The sequence below is a fragment of the Oreochromis aureus genome, linkage group 5, assembly GCF_013358895.1.
Source record: "Oreochromis aureus strain Israel breed Guangdong linkage group 5, ZZ_aureus, whole genome shotgun sequence".
Classification (NCBI taxonomy): domain Eukaryota; kingdom Metazoa; phylum Chordata; class Actinopteri; order Cichliformes; family Cichlidae; genus Oreochromis; species Oreochromis aureus.
Genome location: NC_052946.1, coordinates 35,368,757 through 35,394,058, shown reverse-complemented (window position 1 = coordinate 35,394,058; position 25,302 = coordinate 35,368,757). Strand labels below are relative to the sequence as shown.

At 41.4% G+C, this 25,302-nt stretch overlaps 1 protein-coding gene across 1 annotated transcript in view; it reads right to left on the bottom strand.

The window, feature by feature from the left end:
- ppp1r16b (protein phosphatase 1, regulatory subunit 16B) overlaps nt 1-24,882 on the bottom strand; it is a 90,379-nt gene extending 65,497 nt beyond the window's left edge. Inside the window, exon 1 of the mRNA XM_031740394.2 lies at nt 24,709-24,882. The gene's annotated coding sequence lies outside the window, so the exon portion shown is untranslated. The remainder of the gene's footprint in view (nt 1-24,708) is intronic.
- Between the last annotated feature and the right edge of the window lie 420 nt (nt 24,883-25,302).

Here is a 25,302-nt window from a genome sequence, read left to right as displayed (position 1 = left end):
TGTCTTACTTCACATGTAGTTTAACACATATGTATATACACCATCTGTTGTAAAGTTTTAGTTCTTCCTCTGATTTAACAGAACTGATTTTAATTAAATCAGTTGTCCAGAGTGTGCCACAGAATAAACACACATATGGCTCACAATCAAAGTTTCTGACTAAAATCCAACTGTGCAGCTGTCAAAATCCCAGAGAAAATCCCTGACAGAAGTTTTGAGTTGATCAAAATGTTCACATGCTTAACCAGGCTGTCGTTTTACGTTACTATGCATCAGCAGTGATTAACTTTACAAGCAGCAAAACGTGAACTTTTTAATTTGCCTCTCAGGCAGCCATATGGTGGAGCTTTTGGGGGAACTCTTAAAGTACTCAGGAGTGAAAAATGTCTGCCAGCTCCTCTGTACGTTTCTCAAGTTATGGCTCCAGTATGGCAGTGTGCTGGTTGTGCACTGGTTTCTGGGCTACAGAATGTACAGCCTGCTGCTATTTTGATGTCAAAGTGGAACAACTTGCAATAGAAGCTTTGTTTGCTTGTGTTTGTGACCCTGCTCTCATGTACAGTATAAAGTCAATGCGAGACACTTTATACTATAATGTAAAGAACCAATGAGCAGCACTTGACAACAGAGGGAATGAAGAACTCCCTAAGAGGATGACTGGGATAGCCGTCTACTGCAACCAGTTTGGAGGTAAGAGGAAAAAGAAGGCGACTATAGGGAGACAGCACAAAACACACACTATGCTATTTAATAACATGCACAAGCAGGAGATGTGAGGAGTGAAGGAGTGAATTTTTCCCTCGTTAGATAGTAAAAGTCAGTGTTTTAACGATGAAGCACTCTCTCTGTTCATCACGTGTTCCACTGGTCTACAACCAAAGTGCATCCAAAATAAATGTCATTGGATTTTGCTCATTTTGGGTCCCTGAAAATGAAAATGATGCTTAAAACTGTCATTTGGCTCTGGTTTTCATGATATGTTAGTAAATCAAAAAGTTCTTGGCAGGAACCAGAAATGACTAAAATACATTTTGATCCTTGAAAAAACAAATGGCAGTAGTATAAGTGGGTGGTAATTTTCAGATCGGGCTCTATATGAGGTGTAAAACGCAACTGTCAGATTTAAACTTTTGACCTCTGCTCTGTAATTCCTTGTAGTAGTAAATCACTTCAACTTTTTACTTTTCTTTCACAATATGCAGATTATAGTACTGCGACTCATCAAAGTTGCACCAGTGAGACATCTATAACCTTTGCATTTCCTCTTTTGGCACCGTACATTACTAAATAACTAAATTAGTTTGGTTAGGAAACATACAAAGGCTGATATGCAAGCGGTGAAATCAGCATTTGTGGATGTCATAATATTCTGGGTAACTGACAAAACCGACGTTCCTCCGTGTCACAACATCCTAGCATGCTAACACACTGGTCACTAAGTTTTTCAGTGAACTGTGGAAAAACACGGGCGTGTATTCTAATATAAATGGTAAACGGCCTGCATTTGTATAGGGCTTTACTCAGTCCCTAAGGACCCCAAAGCGCTTTACACTACATTCAGTCATTCACCCATTCACACACACATTCACACACTGGCAATGGCAAGCTACATTGTAGCCACAGCTGCCCTGGGGCGCACTGACAGAGGCGAGGCTGCCGGACACTGGCGCCACCGGGCCCTCTGACCACCACCAGTAGGCAAACATGGGGTTAGTATCTTGCCCAAGGATATTTGGCATGCAGCCAGGAGGCAGCCTGGGATCGAACCACCGACCTTCTGATTAGTGGCTGACCTGCTCTGCCACATGAGCTACAGCCAATATAATGTTTCAAATTAAGTCTTCTCTCTTCTCTAGACCTTTTTCTGATTTTTAAATTGTTCTGTAACAAATAAAGGTGAAATATTATCATTTAAAGTGGCCATAACCAGATGAAAAGGGTGTAACATGTAACAGGACATGAAATGAAAATGGTAGCCAATCAGCTTTTTTTACATTTGAAATTTGCACATCAAAATCCATAAAAAGCACAGTTTATCTCTAAAGCCGACAGCTTCTGAAAAACTGCTGACAGCATGCTCTTTATCATGCTATATTCTGGGAGCAGTGACACAGAGCATATAAAGGCATTTCCACTGGATGATTTCACTCAGTCTGTAAAACTTAAAGATGCCCACACGCTGATACGCCGACTTGTTTTTGTAAGATGAAACCAGCTGAAGAGTAAAATTGACATCAGCACAGTCATTGGTGTTTATTAAACAGTTTCTGATAGTAGAGAATAAATCATTCGCAGCCTCAAGGAGAGACCGTCTGGCCCACTAGGTGCTTCAGCAGGACTTAAATATCAGACAAGGCAAACAGTTGTACCTGATACGATGGCCTCACAGGAGGCAAAGACAAACCATGTGAAGATATGTAAAACACAGGGTGTTCTGGTGACTGTAAAGCCTCTGGTGATATCACAGCTGGCGCCCGGGGCCAAGGCTGCAAATCACAGATTGACCTCAATCGGCTCCCTGGCTGCAGATACCAATGTTACACTACGCTCACGCATTCTGTGAAAAAGACACAGCATACATTTGATAACAATTAAGGGAAAAAGCAGGACAGACACTGAACGTGAAGCACAAACACTTTACTAGTAGCAGCAGCTGCTTCACGTTCGGTGTCTGACCTGCTTTTTCAAATTCCCAAAACAGAGCAATTATACACAGTTTTTCAAACAGTTTTGCAATAAACAGTCTGAATTTATTCAGGCTAGGTTGTTGTCTTCATAAATTGGCAGCTGCTACAACAAAAGCCCTGTTTTGCTGTGATTGCAATGTCACAGAACTGCAGGCGAGGCCACTACAAAACATAGGCAGCCTGGATTTTAGGAACACACTCTTTCCTCGCTAAAGCAATAGACAGGAAATCCTTCCGAAGTCAACTTTCCATTTAACCTTTTAGTCTCAACCCATAATTGACTTTCTTGTTTCAAGTCTAAGAAGAAAAGGTATAACATGAAAGGCAAAGGCAGGGCCTCAAAAAGCAATATGTCCTAACAAATTAAGTTTGGGCTTTTTTTCTTGCTTTAAGCTGTTTACTACTGTTTGTGCAGGACGAGCTACAAAAAGAAACAGAGACATTGTACCTTCTTTCACTGATCACTCGCATCTCTATGATCCAGGTCAGTTAGAGTGGGTGTTCGTAAGTTTGCTCATTTATTGGGATTGTGTTAAAATGCTTAAGCAAGGAATAAATGCTTCCGACTAAGGCCTCATCCACTGGTGTGTGTGTGTGTGTGTGTGTGTGTGTGTGTGTGTGTGTGTGTGTGTGTGTGTGTGTGTGTGTGTGTGTGTGTGTGTGTGTGTGTGTGTGTGTGTGTATATGCAGCAGCACTGACATCAGCTTTGAGCCACCAACATCTCCAGAAACCAGCTGAACTGAGGTCATTTAGGACTTTCCATCATCATTATGAAGGTGAATGGGCACTAAGGGTTATAGACATGTAGATAATGGCAGCAGAGTGTGTCACACCACGGTACAGCACATAATACTCCATTGGCAGGATTTCATCTAAACCTCTTAAATGCCTGGCAGGATTTTTGTCTCCATATAATGCCGGATAATGTTTGAGTCGTGTTCGTCAGCAGCAGAGAGGAATATACTTTATTTGGCAAGAGAATCCAACTGAAGGTCGACTGATTTCAAGGTCGACGACAAACTCAAACTTCAAGACTGCAACAAAATAGACTAAAAATGATTCAATCCAAGATGGAGACTTAAAGTTATTTAAATCTTAAATAAACTAAAAAAATTATACTTTTGTCACACAAGAATGAGAATTTTTGTACGTTGAGATCAAATTACACCACGTGTAAGCGATGGAGAACATTTTAGACAAATGAATGAATTGCTGTTACCATCTGTGAAATTAAGATTACCATTTAACTGGTCTGGAAAGGAAAGTATGCCATAAACCCAAACTGTCAATGTGGTGGAAACACATTCAGCCACCATCTGTGGGCGCAGGTCACTGAGGCAGCGGTGGAAAGTAGTTGTGTGCATTTATCCATGTCACTCCTAAAACTCTGTATTGTGCTGTTTTTACGTCTGCTACACAGGCAGGTGCTGCTGGGTTAGTTCAAACCCAGCTTCTATGGAAGCAGGAATATGAAAACACAGAAGTAAAATCTAAAGTTTGAAAACTGTGAGTTCAACCAACAAAAGAAAAGGACAAGGCACCGTGGGGGGTAGTAAGACGTAGTTCAAATACATGCAGTGCATTTCTCATTTTATAACAAGAGGCGAGCAGGAGTGCATAACTCTGCTAAGCCCACACTGTGCAAAAACCTCTTATATCCAAGATATCCAGATTGGTTTGTGACGTTTTTTTTCCTTGAGAACATCAAGCTGTTTTTGAGAAGATATGGCGTGAAATGTAAGTGGAAAGATAAAGAACAATTCAATTCCAAAAATTCCCCAAACTAGATCCTTATCATCTACTCCGAAGCCTTTGATATAACTCTGAGGAATATCTGTGTGCATCTCTTTCAGGCATCCCAACAGACAGACAGACAGACTCACAGAACTTCCTCGGTGGTAACGATAGAAAGGCTCTTTAAATCAATCGTGTCAGTTTGATACAGCTAATGACTAGCATTTGTCTGCAACACAGCCTGCATTATGCTACTGCTAATGCACGCTAAATGCTTCATATTAAAAAGTGTTTGACTGGTTAAACACCTTTTATGAAATATTAAAGACTTTTTATGCTGCACACGCCTCTAATTTCTCCACAAAGTAACCCACCCCTGCTTTTAGATGTTTATAATAAAACAATCTGGCAGCTTTGTTGGGCTGCTGTGAACTGACGCATCAGCTGCTGAGGCATCTGCGCAGGAATCAGTTACTGTAGACTTGAACTCTACTTGCTGTTTTCACTGGACACCATGATCAACCAGGACAGACATTTTTACGATAATACAAACTTGCACTGAACACAGAGCCCAAGCCGGAACCGACAGAGCATTTTATCTGTAATTAGAAGACTTCCTCTAATTGTAAGAAAATGCAAGACCTTCTCTTCCACCCACATAGATACACCCAGTGTAGTCTGTAAGAAAGGGCTTATGAAGAGCAGCACAAATGAACACAAAGTTAATCCCTCCACGCACGGAGGCAATGCAAGGTAGGCACGATTTTCTATTCGTTGCTTCAAAATGGCATTTAATCTATTAGAATTTCCAAGTCAGTCACTCATTTTGAATATTTTTCTCTGAGCACCATCATTAGTGTCCTCATGCACATTTGCTCACAAAAAAAGAAAAAATATAGAATAAATTAACAGGTCTGAAGTTCAAAACGAAGCCCAGTGGTCCCACACCTAAAGGCCGTTTCCCCGTCACATCACCCTTTTGTCCCACTCAACACCTCATTAAAATGTTTTTGACGAAGAAAGTTTTTTAACATAATGAATAGAGATAAGTGTTCAGCTTAAATGGATGCTGGCTGACTACAAAAGCGGTGTCAGCGTTCGAGTAGAATCAGTGCTGACTAAAAACAGCACAGAGGTCATTTTTTCCCCACTGAAAACACAACGTTTTTTTTATATGCCAAGTATGCACACCTCTCTATTTAACAGCTTATAAAAGACTTTAATAATATCTCAAATGAAGCCACTATCTTTTTAATGACTTCACATTCAGTCACTTATTCCATCCATAATATCATCATAAAATGCCCTCATAATGCATTACAAATACACTTCTTGTTACTCCAATGAGAGTTTTCTTCAAGTAGTGAATAGATCACCCTAACAAGCACTTACTTCAACAGATGGCAATTAAGAGGTATAAAGTTTCACAGCTGCCCTCTCAGCCGGAAAGCACCATTGCCAAAATAAGAAGGCTCCGCCCACAACGGCCGTGACCCTGTCAATCAGCAACTCACTCAATGCATGTGTCCGCTTTCTCTCAATGTGGACCCTTCTGTACATGATGTGCTGCAATGCTGTGATCTGTCTCTGCCTGTCACGAGCAGATGTAAAGCCAAAAAGGTCAAAAGACACAAATCGTGCAACCAGACGGCAAAACATCAACAGCAAAGCATTTCATCAAAGGACGGAAACATTCACGCACAGCAGTTTCCATCAGAATTTTGGACTGTTTCCAAAAATAAAGCACAACGAACCACAAAGGTGCTCCGTTTGCAATGATTCAAAATTAGGGGAGGCCGAAGATAACCCAAGTTACAGAGCTGTGTTTATCAAAAAGTGACTCAAATGATTATCAAACACGTTATCTTGTTTATTTATTCCAACCCTGGAGCATTTACAGCACGTAACTGTCACCGCGAGTATACACACTTGGCACACTTTGATACACTAATCATGTCAGTAACTTCACATGACATTTAGCAGCGAGGGGGCGTGTGCTGTGTCAGGACGTACTGCGTAGAGACACAGTAGTGGTAGTGTCACACACACAATACTCCATTGTGTTTGACAGAGCGCGCGTCTGTGTGTTTTCTATACACGTGCACGCATTCATGCAAGTTGTACAAACCCCTCTATGTCATGACAAACTGTGTGTGCAGAAAGAGCCTGCGCGCTCCCCGATCACCACCACAGCTCCCTGAATCCCTCACACCCCGAGTTCCAGCCCAGTGCTAATGTCTCCGGGTCAGGCTAATTCATTTAATCACCTGCTAATGCCACCGACAGGCCAAGCAGATTAAAAAGACCACCGAAACCGTTCAGCAAGACGGTAGAAGGAGTTACAGCTGTCGCACAAGTGACACACGCCATCATTCACTGCAGAGATACGAGGATTTCACTCCCCGCAGAAAGCCTGTCAGGACTGAGAGGCAGAGGAGACAATTTCACTATTAATTACAGTAAAAATGGGAAATTTATTACAGGATTTCTCTGAGGTTCTGGTGTGAAATGGAGGATTGAGCGCTGCACAGTGCCTCTTTCAGTCTATGTCAACTTTTTATGCCACTTCTGGAAAAGTACAATGGGATTATTTTGTGAGGACATTTGCGCAGTAAGAGCTCAATCCAATTTCATGTCCACAATGAGCAATGTAGCTTCTGGGTTAAAAAAAAAAAAAAAAAAAAGCCTAGTTTAGCTGAACGGCAAAGACTTTGACAAAGCGAATGCCAGCTCTGTGTTCATTACTAAGCCCTACAAAAGTGTTGATGGCATCAGAGAGAGAAAAAAAACAAATCCATACCATTAGGATTGCACAGTAATTGTCAGCATACTGTGCCTTTCACTGGCGCTGCTGAAGGTGACGGCCTCAGATAACATATTGCACTCAAGGAGAGCAAAGCGGACATTTTGCATAACAGAACACTTGGTATTAAGTATGCGGTATATATTAATGGATTAATCTGGAAGGAAGTGCTAATGAAGACTGATAAGGATATATATAGTCCTGGTAAGGAGAAAGCACTCTCCTTCAGTTATAAGGCTTTACATATCAGAATGAAAGTAGCCTGGTCCCTTGTAGGCCTTAAAATTTAGTTACGCACAAACATGACATACACCAACTGTTTATTTATTTAACAACAATTAACCCAAAATTTACAATCAGTGAGTGAAAAACCAAAAACACCATTACTGCGTTGATAAGAATTAAGAGGGTAAGTTAAAGACGAGTGCTGCTAATCACATGCATTTGATTTCCTGATCATGAGCAAGTGTCGAGCAATGATCTTATTGTTACTGTCCATCAATCCGGTAAGGCTTATAACAATTAGAAATTCGGCATTCTTCAGTGAGGCCGATTATTCACAAATGGAAAACATTCAAAGCAGTCGCCAATTTTCCCAGGAGTGGAAATCCCAGCAAATTCCTCCCAAGGTCAGACCACGCACTGCTCAGAAAAACTCTACACTACTCAGTTAGCACATTAGATATTAAAATTCATAAGAGTACAATTAGAAAAAGACTGAACAAATTTGGCCTGTTGGGAATGATTGCCAGGAGAAATATTACCAAACAATGGATGGATGATCAACTTGGAAGGCCATGCTCTTCACCCTCAGATGTGCCCGACATTTGAATTTTGTTGTTCTGTGTTTCAGCATAGTGTTACTCATCCAGACTAGTCTAGGACACTTCAAGCTACACACTGCAGGAACAGCAGGGATTGGCCTATGTAGGCATGTGGTCACCTGTACAAAACCAGAATGTGCCTCACATAAACTAAAACCTACGAGATTTCTTTTTAAAAGCTGTTCAAAATTGCTGAATCATGTTTGTTATTGAGATTAAAAGTAAATTTACTGTGCAGCCCTTATACCAACTGTCAATCACAGTGATGATTTGGACCTGGGAACTTTGCAGTGATTGAGTTGACCATGAAAGCCTCTGTATACCAAAGTATTCTAGACTCAAATGTGCCGCTGCGTCTCCGACAGCTAAAACTTGCCCCAAATTATCTCATGCAACAAGACAAATTTCCCACGTGTGGGACTAATAAAGGTTATCTTATCTTATCTTATGATCCAACACACAGCAGCAAATCTGTAACAAAATGAAAAAGAATCAAAGCGTTGCAATGGCCCAGTAAAAAACCACACCTCAATCTGACTGTAATGCTGTGGCGGGACCTTGAGAAAGCTGTGCACAAACAAATGCCCACAAATCTCAATGAACTGAAGCAAAACTAACGAAAACTAGGACAAAATTCCTCCACAGTGATGTGAGAGGCTGATAAAGTTATAAAGAAAACAACATGGAGCCTACTAAGGGTACACAGCAGAACAAGGGCTATCAATCCGCTCTCCGTGACAAGACGGAGCATGTCAGCCCTATCATGGAGAGGCAAATTTGTGACACTATGAGGTCATGTCAGAGGTATCTACGGTATGGGGAAATGACAGAAAGGCCGTATAAATCAGACCTAGATCGCAACAGAAGTGCAGGTCCACTCTAAAACTGCATTAGCTGACTTGCTGTGTGATGAATTTCAAACTGTTGGCCTATTAACTTCTTGGTCCGAAGAACCATTTTTTAAAAATCATACAAAGTAATTTCTGAGACTGGGAGCTTAGTGTATATAGGCAGGAAACAGAAGATTATACTGGCTGTTACATCATCAGTTTTTGGTAAATCCAAAAATAAACTAACATCTTTTATTTAAATTGTGAGGCCACACAATTACAGCAAGTACACTCAGTTAAAATTAAACCAGGAAGTTGGTCCTCGCAGACTTTGGAATTCACATGCTCTCCATCATTATGTTGTGTTTGAAAGGCTGGGAGGCTAGAAGATTCCATAAGCCTGTCACAGAGCAGTCTCTGGACTGCACACTCTCTTTTTAATATAATTACTTTCTATTTCTAACAGTATACTGTCACTTTTTCCTAAGCAGGTAAAACTGCTAGACTGTAACAGCAATACTTCAATAAGTAATTCATAGCTGACTGGGTACTTCCATGTCTGATAAAGTCTGGAGAAAGTCGAGCTGTGATGTCTTGCAGCCATTAATTGCTGATTTGGACAGCGCTGGTTTGTTAGCGCTGTGCAGCTGAGACACCTGCGTGCAGCCAGGGAGGTTTATAGAGGTGCACGATACCTCATGTTTCCAACATCTTCAGCAGTGTTGTTTCTTTGATTGTTCTCTGCAAGTTAAGTGCTGCAGCGTTATCATTAATGATGGAAAGAATAGCCAAAAACTATTAAATGAAAAAGGTGGCATCATCTGATAATTATAAGACAGTGACACCAGCTTTTTAACTCATCTGACAGCATTTTAAAGAGATTTAAGCTTTACCCCAGAGGCCTCATTATCACACACTACCAATTATTCTGAGCCCTTATCCAGTGTTGAAGAAACACGGCGCAAACGTCTAATGACACAGCACACGGCAATTAAAACAGGAAGCCGTTAGTTTTGACTGTAACACTGAGATTCGACACCTGACCTTTCTGACAAAACACATTCATTAACCGAAACACGACCCCTGGATGTGTCAAACTAAAGTCTATGTGGTCAAACTGACAAAAGGCAGGTCTGCATTTAGACAGAGCCAGGAACACACGCACACAATCACACCTTCAGTGCAGTACGCTGTATCGTACGGCAGTTTTCAATTAACCGTGCAAGTACAAATATGATATGTCTATAATGTGCTGACGTCCCCACAGATGTAGAAATAAACACGGCGCAAAGACCAACGCTTTTTGGAAATTTTGGTTTTTATGGGCTCTGATGCAATGAACCGATCTGTCCGTGTTTTATGTTGTGTTATGTTCTGGGCGCCAGTCTCCACTCGCTCAGTAGCAACAGCAGCAGTTTCCTTTTTTCGCTGAAAACAGAGTAAAGAGGAAACCTTGTTACTCAGCAGCAGAAGAGAGAGCAGAGGAGTAGCAGCTGCTGCTGTACGTAAACAGATAAACAGAAAACCGAACAGGCACTGGTGAGATACACACACACGCGTTAAAATACACGCACGCACGTACACGTGTGGTTTAAGACGCTGATGTTAATGGATGTTTGGAGTCAAATACTGAAAACAGGTAGTCTCTCTCGGTTATAGTGGTGAGCTGAAACACCACAAAGAGACAACTAAAAGCTGAGACACCTTTGATAAAGTTTTATCTGAGAAATGCATGAATACAAAAACACACAAAAAAAGACATTTTGTATAAGTAGACCTGGGTAATTTCATATTTTTTTTAACATAAATGTGGATAATTTACTAAAATGTCTCTCGTTTGATGCCCTAATTTGATGAATATTAAAGTATTTCAGTACAAAAGATCAAAAACCCTTAATTTTAATAGTGTTGTTTACTTTTTTAAAACTGCTGTCAGCAGTTGGATGAGATGCCATTTATATTACATTAAACTAGCAGCTGGTCGCTTAGCCTATCACAGACTCCAAAACAGGTAGTCTAGGTTTGTCTAAAACAGGGGTGGGGGAACTCCAGGCCTCAAGGGCCAGCGTCCTGCAGGATTTAGATGTGTCCTTGATCAAACACAGCTGATTTATGAGCCTAAATTACATCCTCAAAATGTCTTGAAGTTCTCCAGAGGTCTGATAATGAATTCATCTTTTGATTCAGGTGTGTTGACACAGGGTGAGATCTAAAACCTGCAGGACACCGGCCCTTGAGGCCTGGAGTTCCCCACCCCTGGTCTAAAAGGAACAAAATCTGCCCACAAGCTAGAATGTGCCATATCTCTTCTAGCACACACAACAACAACAACAACAAAAAAAAAAACAATAGCACAAGCCCAGAAATGTCAAGTAACTAAAAAGGGAACAACTTCAACGCAGTACTTTGCAAAATATTCAAGAAAAACTGTTCCTGTTGAAGGTGGAAAGTAGAAACTTGTTTCACTGGATGAGGCACAAACACACAATCAGCAACCAGGATATGATGGCACGCGAGGAGGAGATAACCAGCAGCCGGTGATGAGGGGCCCAACAGTAAACAAATGAGTCAACGGAGCATCGCTGGAGCTCTCACATCCTGCACTCCATATGATAGAAAGAGCAAACGGTGGCCGATGTGGCTAAATGGTACGACTACCTGATTGTGTTAAAAGAGGTGGTGAATAATACTGTTTTCAGCTTCTTTTTAAAAAAAAAAAAAAAAAAAAAACCTAAGGCTGGAGAGGATTTGACATCAAAAGCAATAGACAGCAAATCAGCAAAATGCCTTACCACCCTGTTTAGTTTCAGATCTGCACCACTAGGCGACTGGATCCTACTGGCGACTTTAGAGACCATATATATATATTCATTTTTGTGACAATATCGTGCATCCTCCTGATAAGTTACAAGTTATTTTAGTGACTGTTAAACTGAAATGTTAAGCAGTTCTATTATACTTAGACTTATGCTGTGTAACTACTATTGCACTTTAATGCTGCTGCTGGTGGCGCCTCGTGGCAACAGATTAACACTTAGAATTAAGCACTCTGTCATCAGTGACAGTAGCTCATTGGAAAAGACAGATAGAAAATGCCCTTCACTTTGTTTGCACAATAAATGCTGCTGTCTGGAAGCTGCAGTCGCAGATAAAACATTGAATATTTTTTCTAATTCATCCTAAAAATCATTATAGTAAATTTCCTTGAAATATCCTATCATAGAATTTTGTGGGTATTTTTGCTCCATCGCTCCTATAAGCACCTCTAAAGCTCATTAATTCACACGCCATGCTTGGCTACAAGAACATTTCTTTATTTACATATCATCTAAAACTGGTGATGTAAATAAACAACTATCAAAGTAAGTAAACAAGTCAGCTAATCCCATCAGACATGCTTGCAAACGTTCTAATGGTCAGTCTTTTAGATAATTTAACTAAATTCAATTGTATTCATATAGTGACAAATCACAACAGCCGTCGCTTCAACCCTACAGTAATATTACAATCAGACGAACCCCTATGAGCAAGCATTTGATGAGAGTGGGAAGAAAAAACTCCCTTTTAACAGGAAGAAACATCTGACAAAACCAGGCTCCGGGAGGGGCGGCCATCTGCCGTGACCAGCTGAGAGAGAGAGGGGACTAAAGACACACTGTGGAAGCTTAAAACTAACATTCAATAAAGAAATCTAAATATGGAAAACAAATTGTAGAGAGTTGAAGAAGAAAAAGCTCAAATGGTTGTTTTATTTATTTTAGTTTCTGTGGGACTGCTCTGACTGGTTTCCCATGTGATACCTCTCCATCCTTCTTCTTTTTCTCTTCCTTTCTTCCATTCTTGGTCTATTGTGTCTTCCTTCATCCCGCTCTCCCTCAGCGCCCTCTAAAAGGACGATTTTATTCTGTCTGGATTACTTGTCCTAGTTGGCGCTGGGCGTGCTGCTGGGGAGAGAATTTATTTCCTCTGGTGAAGCCTTGATTTAAAGCACTCAGGTCAACTTGATTCTGGGTCATTGTCTCCCTTGTTGTAATGAACCAGGGCAGAGGTAGAAACCCCGCTGCATATCGACAAAAGCAAGGTGTTGATGTGCCACAGGATGCCTCAACTGACCATCTGCACCCAGAAGAAGATTAAAACTTCTCTAGTGCCTGTGATTTTAGTGCTCAAAAGCAATTCGATTTCCTACTTCAAAAAAAATGTGACGCAATAAGCTCAACTCAACTCATAAGCACACCAGTTACATTAGCTTATGTCAACATAAGCCGTTTACTTTATGTTTGTAAGTACCGAGCCAGCAATCTTGCAGTAAATCTGTGTTTCTCTGGCAGAGCTGATCCTGCAGGGACCTACTGACCAACATATTTATGGCTGCATCAAAACACTGCTGGCCCTACAGTCGTGCAGGGTATGAGTCCTGTTAATTTAATTCATGGTCCTGCCTGAAAAAGCTAGCACAACACTGCATCAACAGTCCCACAGTTGTAGCGTCTTCAATTCTGCATTTCAGCAGCTGGGACGTGCCTCACATCACTTCGCATCATTTTCAAGGAGAACAATAAATAATTTTGCTTTTGCATTTTAAAATGTAATGTACGGACAGTGTACAGTCTCAGTGCAACAGTTCTGAAGGAAAAAGGAGTTCCAACCCCTTGTAGCATGTAGATTTTATAGATTTTTAGAACATTATACATATTTAAAAACTAAATAAATGTTACCTTAAACTTCTTCTACATTGGTTGCTCCCACAACACTTTGTAGTCTAATGGTTTTTTTTCTTCCTGTTTTTTTCTTGGTTTGAGTGAAGGGAGAAAATGCTCTTTACTTCATCCCAACATTTAAAGAAGTTTAAACAGGACAAGACACGTTACACTCCATACGGTCTGTGAAGGTTTGACAGCCTTCTCTAAGGAAGCACGCAGATGTCACCAGTCATTACTCAGACAGGCATCCAAATACTGCACCTAAACTTCAAAAAGCAACAACTTAAATGTACAACAAAATCTGCATGGGCATGAAGTCTCTCAAAACGTCTGCCAGGCTGAGTTGTACCATTCATTTTCTTTCCTTTTTGTGATGCAAATAAAAAGTGGAAGGAAAGAACAGCTAGAAAAACACTTTGTATGCTCTTTACGGGTTTCTTGTGGTTGGTATCAAGAATGAGTTCTCACTTCTAATTCATTTGTCTTCCTCTCTAAATTGTGTATTTACCCAAAATAAAAGATGGGCAATGATGTAAATAAACAGGTAAACTAAAAGCAGGTGTACTACGAACGCATGAAAAGAATAACCAACGCAAAGTTATGTTGAAGTATAAGAGTTGTGCAAAAATGCTGACGTGTTTAACCAATGAGCCAAATTGCACAATGTGCGATGTGTTTGTTTGTTTTTTAGTCATAAATCCAGCCCTTCTTGTTTTCTTCATAATATAAAGCAAGCTTGATACCATGTTGGGGAAAGATGGAGTCAAACCTTTTGTTCATTTGAAGTATTTATACATACAACAAAAATGAGTTTAGTTTTGGTTTATGCACAATCTTTTGCCGTGCACAGCAGCTATACTGGTTTACATTTGAGGTTGGACTGCCACTCAGAGAAATGCTTCCAGGATCTGTCCGTCTTCCTGACTTCTGATCACTTCACTGGGAAACATATACAATCTGACTAAAGTGGATCTGACTATTCCAGGTGTCCAGTGTGTCAGCATAGCACATGTTTAGCAAGAAGAACATTTTTAAAACTTTTTGAAGGAGGGACGCCACAAAATTCCTCCATGCAGGAGAAATCCCGCATTTCCAGAAGCCATCTTTGCCCACTTTAATCTGGTAGTGTGTTCTTTAGTTTGTTATCTGCTTTACTTAGAGGCAGGGGTTCATTAGAACACAAGGTTGAAGGTTGGGGGTGTATTAAGATTAGCAGCAATCTTCCTCCATGGCTTTAATGAGGACAAAAGCAGTGACGGTTCCAGTCATAGGATAGAGAAGGTCAGATTTTATGTACACAGACACAAACTTCTGCTCACCTTGGACTGATATCATTTTCACTTCTCTTCTTGAAGCATTCGGTCTATGAAATTAGTACTAAAAAAAGCTAATTTGTTTGACTGACCATAAAGCACAGAACTATTTAACACACAGAAAAGGAAACTCCAGATTCAAGAGGCTGCATACAAAGACAGTTTGATATATTTTTGGCTTGAAAATACCATTAATCAATTATCAAAAATCCTCCTGAGTCTTCTGCTAATCAACACAAATTGAAGACACTACTCAATAAATGGAGCGAGCCTTTCATGTCTAAATGCATTTCCTTCCTCATAAAATATTTGTAAAGCCAGTTTTGAAAATTGTCCTGTACTCATTACATTCAAAGTGCACAAGCTTGGGGTCTTTTACTGGGTCGGCCATTGAAGGTCCATTTGCATCAGCAGTCAATTAGCATAATAGCATGAATTTCCATTGCCTCATTCACAGGAGACAAACAGTGAAGATAAATGTCAGGAGGGCTACGAGTGGTCAAAAACTTCACAGGATGCGATTTCACTTTGTCATTATTGTCAGACAAGACATATGGCATGTCCTACAAAAATATCTTAATATATTTAACACAGCTGTCATTTCTATATACACTGGGGGACCTACAGCAGGTGTGAACTTTGGTTTTCGCAGGTAATTCAACAGACTTTTTGCAAGTTCCCTGCGTATAAGAGGCTTAAGTCCTCTGATCTAGTGTGAGTCATCTGTATTCCTGTCTTATAGTCCATTAAGCAAACTTTGAAGGAGTATAATTCACCTCCTCTCACCAGCGGGCACTTTGCAGTAAAGATTCATGTCCCTGCCACGTCCAAAAAAACACTTTAATTATTCTCCTTACTCTGCTTTGTTGTTATGTGCATCTGTAGGCTGCATTTGCTTGTCATCTTCGTTAATGCGTGACGGCTCTTGTCCTTCTTTGAGACGCTCCTTTAGTATAAATGTACAGCTTTTATTTCACCTGCCCACACGAGCCCATTGCTTTCTGTTACATCACTATAAAAGCATGCAGGTTTAGAGCTTTAAAAAAAGAGAGAGAGAGACCCAAAGCTTACACCTGGGGTTTTTAACTTTCCTTTGGAAAACATCACACTGCTCCTCTTTCCCTCAAGTTCTGAATTGGGTGCGTATCTGAAACGGGTGCTTTCTGTAGGACCACATTTTTCTAGTGTGGGGGCGTCTCACGAAAGGCCTCACGCCAAAGCAAAGGAAAGCTTGACCTGCAGCGTCTCCACACAACAGCAGCTCATGTTTAGCGCCCGCTGTCCACTCCGGATCCTGGGTGGAGTTACTCGTCAATCCGCTACACACTAACACGAGCAATTTGTGTTTATTTTAGAACCATCTTTTTGTTTATTTATATAAGGGTTTGACCACGACACGCCCTGGCCTCGAGGGTCTATAACCCACCCTGCTGCAGTCATACAGCATGCTCTGTCTCCAGGCAAATTCAGGAAATATCTTCTGTTCTTTAGGTTTTTGTCGCTGCTAGATTTTCCCTCCTATTCTTTCTTTCCTCTCTGCCTTACATTCGAGTCATTTCACTGCTTAATAACGGTTTGAGTCCCCGGCTAAAACCCAGCCAGAGTAAACAAGGGTTAGAGTCAGCCAGCCTGCAGTAAGTGTCACTTCTAATCCACTACTAAACCAAGATGGGTACGCAGTGAGCCTGCACCGTCCCAGTAACTGCGGGCAGAGCGAGAGTCAGAGATTACGTGCTGATTTCTCATTTTACTTTTCTACAAAGCAAATATCCGTCTGTATTTGTTAGATTCAGAAAAGCAGAAAAAGAGAGGAGCGCCACAATCTGTTCTTCCTGCTGGGCAATTTGATGCTCCTCCGTGAGTGAAAGATCATTTGGGGGTTTGCTAAAGGATAATTCCACTTTATTTCCACCCGGTGTACTTCCTGTTCATGTGGATGTTGTAGCCTAATGGTTCACACCAACTTTGCCCCCCTACTCTGGAGATTTGCAGAATTGTGAAGGCAAATAGCACATCTGACCAACAAAATGTAACACTGATAACAATATTATTCTTTATGGCAATAACAATATGGCTTTTGATAAATAGAAAAATACCAATGTATGAATATTAAATGTGTTTCTTAGAGATAGGGGCTGAGGTTGTATTTGGTAAGAGGGTAGAGATATAGTGGAAGGGGTGATTGCTTCTGACCTGTTATGGCCATTCTTTGTGTTACACTTACACTCTGATACTTTGATTACTTTAAAAAAGAAAAAAAATAATGGAAAAAGACTATAAACTGAAGTAAAGTCAAATTAAATTTAGTTGCTAGAGCAGCAACAGGAAATCACAGCAGCTGAGTCAAAAAAACAGAAAATATCTCACAGGAACAAATGAAAATGGTCCTTAAAGGAAAAAAGACAATTTCAGAAGCAGAACCTCTGCAGTGTCTGCTCTGTAGTAATTGTGGTAAAGAGAAACTTGAGCACACAAGGGAGGCTTCCAATGTACTGGGCAGTTCACTCCCACAGTGATCCTCTCCATGAGCTGTTCATCATGACCAAATGAATACACAAATACAAGCGGAAGAAGTACACTTGCCTCGACTGGTGTCTGGGCTCACCCTTAGAGACAGGGTGAGGAGTTTGGTCATTCAGGAGAGACTCAGAGTAGAGCTAGTCCTAAATGCTGAAAGGAGCCACTGAGTGGGTTCAGGCATTTCAAGAACATGTCCCCTGGATGCCTCCTAGGTGAAGTGTTTCCCACAATTACTACCAAGAGGAGACCCCAAGGTAGAGCCAGGACACACTAGACAGATTAAATCTCTCTGTCGGCTGGCTTGGAAACACCTTGGTATTCCCCAAAAGACCCAGAGGATGTGGCTGGAGGAGAGGAAGGCCTCGGCATCTCTGCTTAGATCACTGCCCCAAATACCAACCAACCAACACTGAGGGTTGGTATATATTTCAGTTGCTTATATTCATAGCACAAGACAAAAGAAAAGATAGAAATCGTTATTACATTATGATAAGTAAAACCTTTAAGAAAGAGTAAATGATACCAAAGACTGGAACAAAAGCAAATAAGTAGGAAGGCAGATCATCAGAAGCAATTCAGCTGAACAACCAGACACTAGACAAATTTAGACTAGCAGTCTAAATTTTTAGACTAGCAGTCTAAATTTGTCACGTTAATGTTAGAAAATGTTGTGTTTTCTTAATCACGCTCACTTGTCTGTATGGAATACTGCAATTGGTTTTTTACTTGTGTTGTATTTGTTTTAATCTCAATGAAACTTTTTACCTGTATAAATAAAGGATAGTGAAATACACAGGCCCACATAATTATGGAATAAGCATGCCACTCTTTACATTAAAGTAGATGAGAATGAACGAAGAATGGTAACAAAATCAACGCTTGCAACATCAAAAAAATCATTTTAAAAGAAACACAAATCAAAGACACTTTGAGACAACTTTGAGATAAGGCAGGAAAACATAAAAACATCCTTAGAGGAGGTAATTAGATAGCTGGAGGACTACAGCCCTGCAGCGACTGTGAACCACAGCAGAAGAGAAATGACCACATCACTGTAACTGTGGTACTGCTCTACTCCCTGTCCTTTCTGTAGATTAATGCTGCAAGTGTTGTGTATCAGCAAGGACATGTAGATCACCATCATCATCATGTCTAGACACTGATACACTTTTAAAACATTTGGTCTCTTCTGAGGTTTATTAAAAGGAAGCTTTCAGATAAACTTGTGCTCACTCATCAATTTTTAAAGAGATACAGACGCAAACATTTTGAAGAGATCCTACAGTTAAGGAATCAAAGCTGCAGAGAATCAGATATCACTATTTTTAAGCTCGAAGAACACTAACAAGCAAAATATATATGTGTGTGATTTGAGCACAGTTGCTCAAAAAAAAAAAAAAGAAGAAAGAAAAAGAGGACAAACTTGGAGATGCATCTACGGTCATGCAAGCTCAATGCAGAAGAAACCACGCAAGAGTTTAAACCACAACTCACACACACACAGTCACTGTGCAACTGCAGCCTTGGCACGACCAGGCACGACCAAGCACCAGAGCATGCGGTCAATTTTAGACCAATGGGTGCAGGGCACAGACAGAGAAGCAAGACAGAGCAAAGCAGACATTAAAGGGACCATCTCCAACAGTGCAGGGAGAATTCATAAAAACAAGCCATCAAAAAGCAGGGATGCACACACACACACACACACACAGACCCAAGGACGGTTTCAACAACACTTTCAATGTTGGCTGAATTTTCCCTTTGAAGTGCAACAGCTGTGGTCGTCTAATCTAAGAGCCATTTTGCTCATCAGGAGAGCAGAATAAAAGCACGACACTCTGAACAGCGACTATTTTACAGCCTTCACCTGAAAGTCTATTTACTACCGCCTGGTATCTATAGGTTATAGATACAATACCGTCAATAGAGTACAAAACAATCCAAGAATGTCACGTGTATACAAAGAGGCATATGTTAAACTCAAAGAAGACCAGAGAGGCTCAGTGTGCTTCACACAACAATGTGAGGAAAAAACCTTTACAATCCCCCCTCAGTCAAATGCCTTCCTGAGCACAGTGTAAGCCTCAAACTCTATGAGCTCACTTCCTGTTCACTAGCTTGCTTGACTGACTACTCTGGCGGGTCTGTCTCTGCAGAAAAAAAAAAGCGCATAGAGAAATAGGCTGAAAGGTGTACATTTATAGCATGGGGTCCTAAAAAAAAAGCCAAAACCCTAAATCCTTACAGACACTCTATAAGCATGAAAACCTATAAAGATGCGTTGTTTGTGCTTTAACGGCAACAGCAGAAAAGTCAAAAAAGAACCTTTAGCTCTGCTATAAGAACATCAATGACGAGTGTTAAGGGCATCTACCTCTTCAAAGTCATGCAGTGTCGCCCTCCATGATATTCAGAAAATACAGCAGAGGAGCGAGACCAACGAGTGTAGGAGATGAGGCCCTGTGGTTAGTGTGTGACAGAGGGAGGGTCAGGGGATACAATGTAGCCTGGGCAGAGACGTAGAGCTGCTAGTCAGAGCTAACCAGCCATGAGAAGCTGTCAGACTCGCTGTGAGGGGACTCTGGTTGAGCTTTGACAGTCACTAGAAACACAATTATGGCCCTTTCAAAAGCTCACTATGCGGGAGCAGCACTGTCCCGAAAGCCATTTTGCCGGCCTTTGGACTTTCAGTAGTGGATATTTGAAGCTTCGTGCGAGTGCCGGGGACTCAAAATCACCTTACACAACAAAACGAGTTAACGACCGTGGCTGCAGATGTACAATGATAACTGAGAGAGAAACTTAGACACCAAAGAATGTGTCATACTTTCTCTTCCATTCAGTTGTGCACTCTGTCAGAGGTAAAACCTCGCTGTTCGCTCACTTGCTGGAAAGAGCAGAGTCAGAGGGAGAGCTGTACCTGCGCCGGGAGAGCAAGACCTCGTTGAGAAAAAAAAAGGTAATGTCAGTACAAAGGAGTACATGTTTCTCTGAAGCTTTTTCTGAGAGGGAGAGAGAACAAAAAAAAAAAAAAAGAGTTGCTAAATGCAGCGAGAAGGTGGTGGTAAAGTCCCCATTTGAGTTCTCAGTAAGGATGGAAAAGTGATGTATAAATACCAATCCATTTAACATTTACACCGCTGTCCCCACGCTGGGACATTAAGCGGTGTGCAACTTAGAGGCACATCGCAGCTCTCTGGACCCGAACTGTGTCGACTTTCCCGTTACCAAAATTGAATGAAAAAGCCGGTTCAATTCAGGTGGCATCTTAAAAAAAAACCAAAAAACCAATCACATTTGGAGTTGCTGGTTTTTAAGTGGACAGTGACCATTTGTAGATTAAATGCTCTGCAGCCAAACCTCCACCCACCGAGCAGACTGATTAGGGCTGCGTGGTGCTAAAGAAGCTAACGCGCTTCTCTGCAAAGCACCGATGTTTGTGGTTTTATCCTCTCAGTGAGCGGTCGCATGCGGGGGGGGGGGGGTTAAGATATCCTAGCATCAGTCAGCAGGGGATCCACCATTACTCCCACTGATCACTTAAGTATTTACTCAGCTGAAGCCCACCACTTCACAGACGGTCCAGAGGAGAGTATAAATTAGATGAATACATGCAGAAACGCCACACGAGTGAAAATGTGCGATGATGAAAGACAGATGAAGGATTATTAAATCATACTGAACCTAATTAGCAATCATGCAGGTTTTTTTTTAAGGCCAACCTGTTTGAATGATTGCCTGTTTTCTTAGATTGGAAACTAAGAATCTGAATTCTGGCCTGTTGGTTGGACGAAACCAAACATTTTACAACATTATGTCAGAATTTGGAAAATTGTGACGGGCATTTTTTATTCTTGCATGATCAATCAAAAAAGGTCATGTGTAAGCTCAAAGCAGATAATAAACCAAGGTCTCACTGTGAACACAGGACTTCACATCTTACTCTGCTCTTCTGACCAGTGAGCATAGTGTTTGCATTGGTATATTTCGGCTTGTTTGATTTTCCCTGCCTTAAAAGAAATCGTAGCAAAGTGAAAAGTTCCAAGTTTACAAAATCACCTACACATTTAGAGCAGAACAAATAAATTAGAGGTCTGAAAGTGCACTTAAACCAAATTTATCTGACCAGCATTCCTTCCCTGGTGATTTAGACCTGACCACAAAATAAAAGCTTCACACTCAAGCCCACTTTCAAGTCAACCTGAAGATAGCAACAAAAATGAACAAATCTACACCTCAGGAGAAGGCTGTGGACTTTTAGGGCCTCTAAGCAGGCTCGATAGCTGCCCTGTGATTTGCCTGTCTTCGTATTAAGACCACAGATTAGCAGTCAGTGCCTGCTCCTAGCTGTAATCAGAGCGCTGATCTACTAAATCGCTTATCCATAGTAAGAAAGATAAGACCTGTTTAGCGGCTGAGAAACAGATTTCCAATTCATACAAAGAAACACACGTTTTATTTCACGCTTCTGCTGACCCGCTTTGATGCCCCGTTCCACTGCAGGTCCTGTTTAAGTATCAAGCGAGGCCAGTGTTTCAGCGTGCCTCCAGGGCTGATTCTGTTTCAATATTTTATGAGCAACAGTCAAATCACCGTGTTGGAATAATTAAACATCAGTTAGGGCACAAAGCTGCAGAGAATATATGGAGGCAGCTCTTCAGTGAGGAGGGAGTAGTGAAGCATAGCAATGGGGCTCCTTAGAGATCAGAGACGACTCACTCAGACACTCACAGGAATATAATTTTGCCATTACTCTGTATAACTGCTGTTGGTAATGTGGACGAGTGCCACGTTAATGTGCCTGTGTGGGTTTGTGTGTGAGCTAAACAATAATGGCAAGAAGACATCGCAATATTACGCTCAAATGTGGCATCAGTTACCGCGCATAACTTCAGAGAGAGAAATTCATTATCAGCACAGTTTTCAATTTCGATCTAATCCAACGTAAAGGCAGTTTGCAGTTACAGTACATTTACAAGGCCACAATATTTTCTGGGGGTTTCACTGTAAATGGATTTATACATTTTTCAGTTTATTTTATCCCTAATATTTGTCAGTTGCTTGTTTTTCGCAGCTTAAATTTAACTTTTACACTAAAATCAGTTCACAGCCACATGTTACATGTTTCGCCAGTATAGACTTTACATCTTAGCACTTCGCTTAAAGTTCAACCAGTTTAACCTTTGACCTTGTTAATGTGTGACCTTTTAATCAGCAGCTGATGGGATGACAGTCGCTGTTACCTGAAATAACAACAGCTGGTGGTTGAGTTTATCTGTTCGATTGATTGTCGTCATTATTACTCAAAACAGTATGGCCAAATTTGCATTAAAGGCACGGCTTGCCCCCAATTTAGAAGTGATTAACTTTTGGAGTCGCCTCATATATTCACAAATACAAACTTTATTCTTCAAGAAAATATTGCAAGCTAATCCAGATCCAGATATTCTTTCGGATCCAGCAACGAAACTGTGCAGAGGAATGCCGTCTAACTGCTCTTTATTTCTGATCCCTCCTGGGGCCTTCCTGCTACCTGTCACACAAGGGTTGCACCCTGAAGTTTATTATATTTCTATCTGCATCCCATCGCAGAGTGAGCTCAGCTGGTACAGTTGACCTCTGGTAGTCAGTGGTTATCTAGTTAAGCACTAACTTGCACAGTACATTTAGCAGCAGCACAATCCGGACTCCTGTTTGCGATGCACACCTGCAGGAGTCCAAGATTTGGGTGTTGATGTTTCGCGTGTACAGACACGCTTCGTCGCTCTTGTGCTGTCGCATGCATGTACAGCAGACATGCACGCAGTATAGCAGAGTGAACCGTCACTCCCCAACATGAGCCAACAGCCGGTGCAGATGCTGAGAGGAACAGCAGGCGGAAAGCGTTCAGGATGTCTCCACACATCAAAGATTTAAAGGTAACACAGCCAGGCAAGAAGCCCACCTGTCTTAGCAATTTGTACACCTGGCACAAAGTGAGATGAACACTGCTGATGATGTTTGGTGCACATCTCTGCAAGCAGCACATTAGGACACTACTGGTGTCATCACAGCACTGGGGGGGGGGGGGTGTCAAACAGATGTTTAATGTGGCCTGATGTGCATAGTAGCCAGCACAGAGTGGGTTGTAGTCATGAAATAAAAATAGCAGCCATTTTGAAACATTTTAGTCACTTATGTTTGAAAAAAAAAGGCAACATATTTGCCAGTTAAAGCTGCTTACATGAGAATTTCAAGCTCTTTTCTGTTTGAGGTCATTGTGAAGTGAATCTCTTTAGTCTGTTGGACTGTCGGATGAATTTAGGGATTTGGGGGTGTGGGTGGGTGTATTATGACATGATAAAGGCAGTATTTAGGGGAGTATAAGCTAATGTTCATACCCTGGTTGAATATATTAGACCAAATCATTTAATGGATAAAGTGATTAGCAAACAAATCAGCAATGAAAAGAACTGTTAGTGATTTTAAGTCACAGTATTTTGAAGACTTTGAGCCAGAAGTGTTGGCTGATTTAGGCATTTGGTGGTTATTCTGCAGGATTTTGCACTGCTGATGGACAAAAGGGGCAGTTTGCACATTTAATATAACATTTAGGGTCATTTTTTAAATACATTTTTATTACGCTCATACATATATGGGTTACATATAAGATTAATCACTTCAAATCACATAAAGGGGAGGAATAAGTGAGCATGCTACAGTCACAATAAAGCCGAAACTGTATGAGTGCACATACGTAAATTTCCTATATAAAAGTTAAGACGAAGACTCTGCTCGTCGGCACGTAAAGCCTGAACATCAGTCCGTTCAGCCTGGATTGTGGGAGTCACAAACTCACAAAGTAAATGCAAAATAAACATCTGCAGCTTCGCCCGCTGCAAACAGTCCCGGTGTCCCAGCAGCAGCCAGCCAGCACTCCCGGACTAAAGGAGGGGGGAGAGCCATGTGTGTCACCGCAGCGCTGTTACACCAACATCCATGAGGAGATGTTAAAGCCGCTCAACCAGTGTTGTTGTGTTTACTGGCGCCAGCAGCGGAAACGACGCTTTTCACCGGTTTAATTACAGCTCACAAAAGCGTCTGGTGACCCACTAAAGGCGGTAAAGTGCGCTAGCTCGGAGTGCTCCAACAGAAGCCGGACATGCCTCTCCTCCTGCCTGTCTACTGCCCCCTTTTCCTCCACGGGGGAAAAAATTCCCTTCTTCCATCTTCTGGTTTAGTTTCAAGCGGTCCACGGCAAACACACCCGAAATTACAATAGAGCTGGCAACATGTGTGGATGTTTGCACTCACCTCAGTTCGGGGTGTTCACACTGGGCAGAGGGGAAAGCAGAGGGTCCACTATGGTATCCAGGAGGTTTAAAGTTGTCCCGTTAGTAAAGACACAGCAGCTGGTGTGAGGAGCTCAGTGTGTGTGTCTCTGTTTGTGTGTGTGTGTGTGAGTCTGCAGAGTCCCCCCTCTCTCTCTCTCTCTCTCTCCCTCTCTCTCTCTCTCTCTCTGTGCTTCAACACCAAGTCACTCCTTGAGGGCGGCGCTAAGAAGGAGGCGGAGACTGAAGCACGGATGGAGCCACGGTGGATGGCAGTGGTGCACGGAGTGGTGGCCCGCAGAGGCACCCTTTCACATACATTACAGGTTTTCTCCATCGCTTTGGTCCAAATGTCACTGCAGGAACAGTTAAAGGGTTTTCACATGCGTGCAACTATGCAAGGGCAGTCAATATTTGATAAGTGTAGATAACTGGTGTACAAACCACAAATTCTCAAGATCTTCCACAGCCCAGCGTCTTATAGCAGATTTATTATGTGAAAAGTGGAGTTGTAAAAGAATTTAAACATAACCTTGTGATGAACAGTTTTATAAATAATAGATTTGTTTACTTCTTT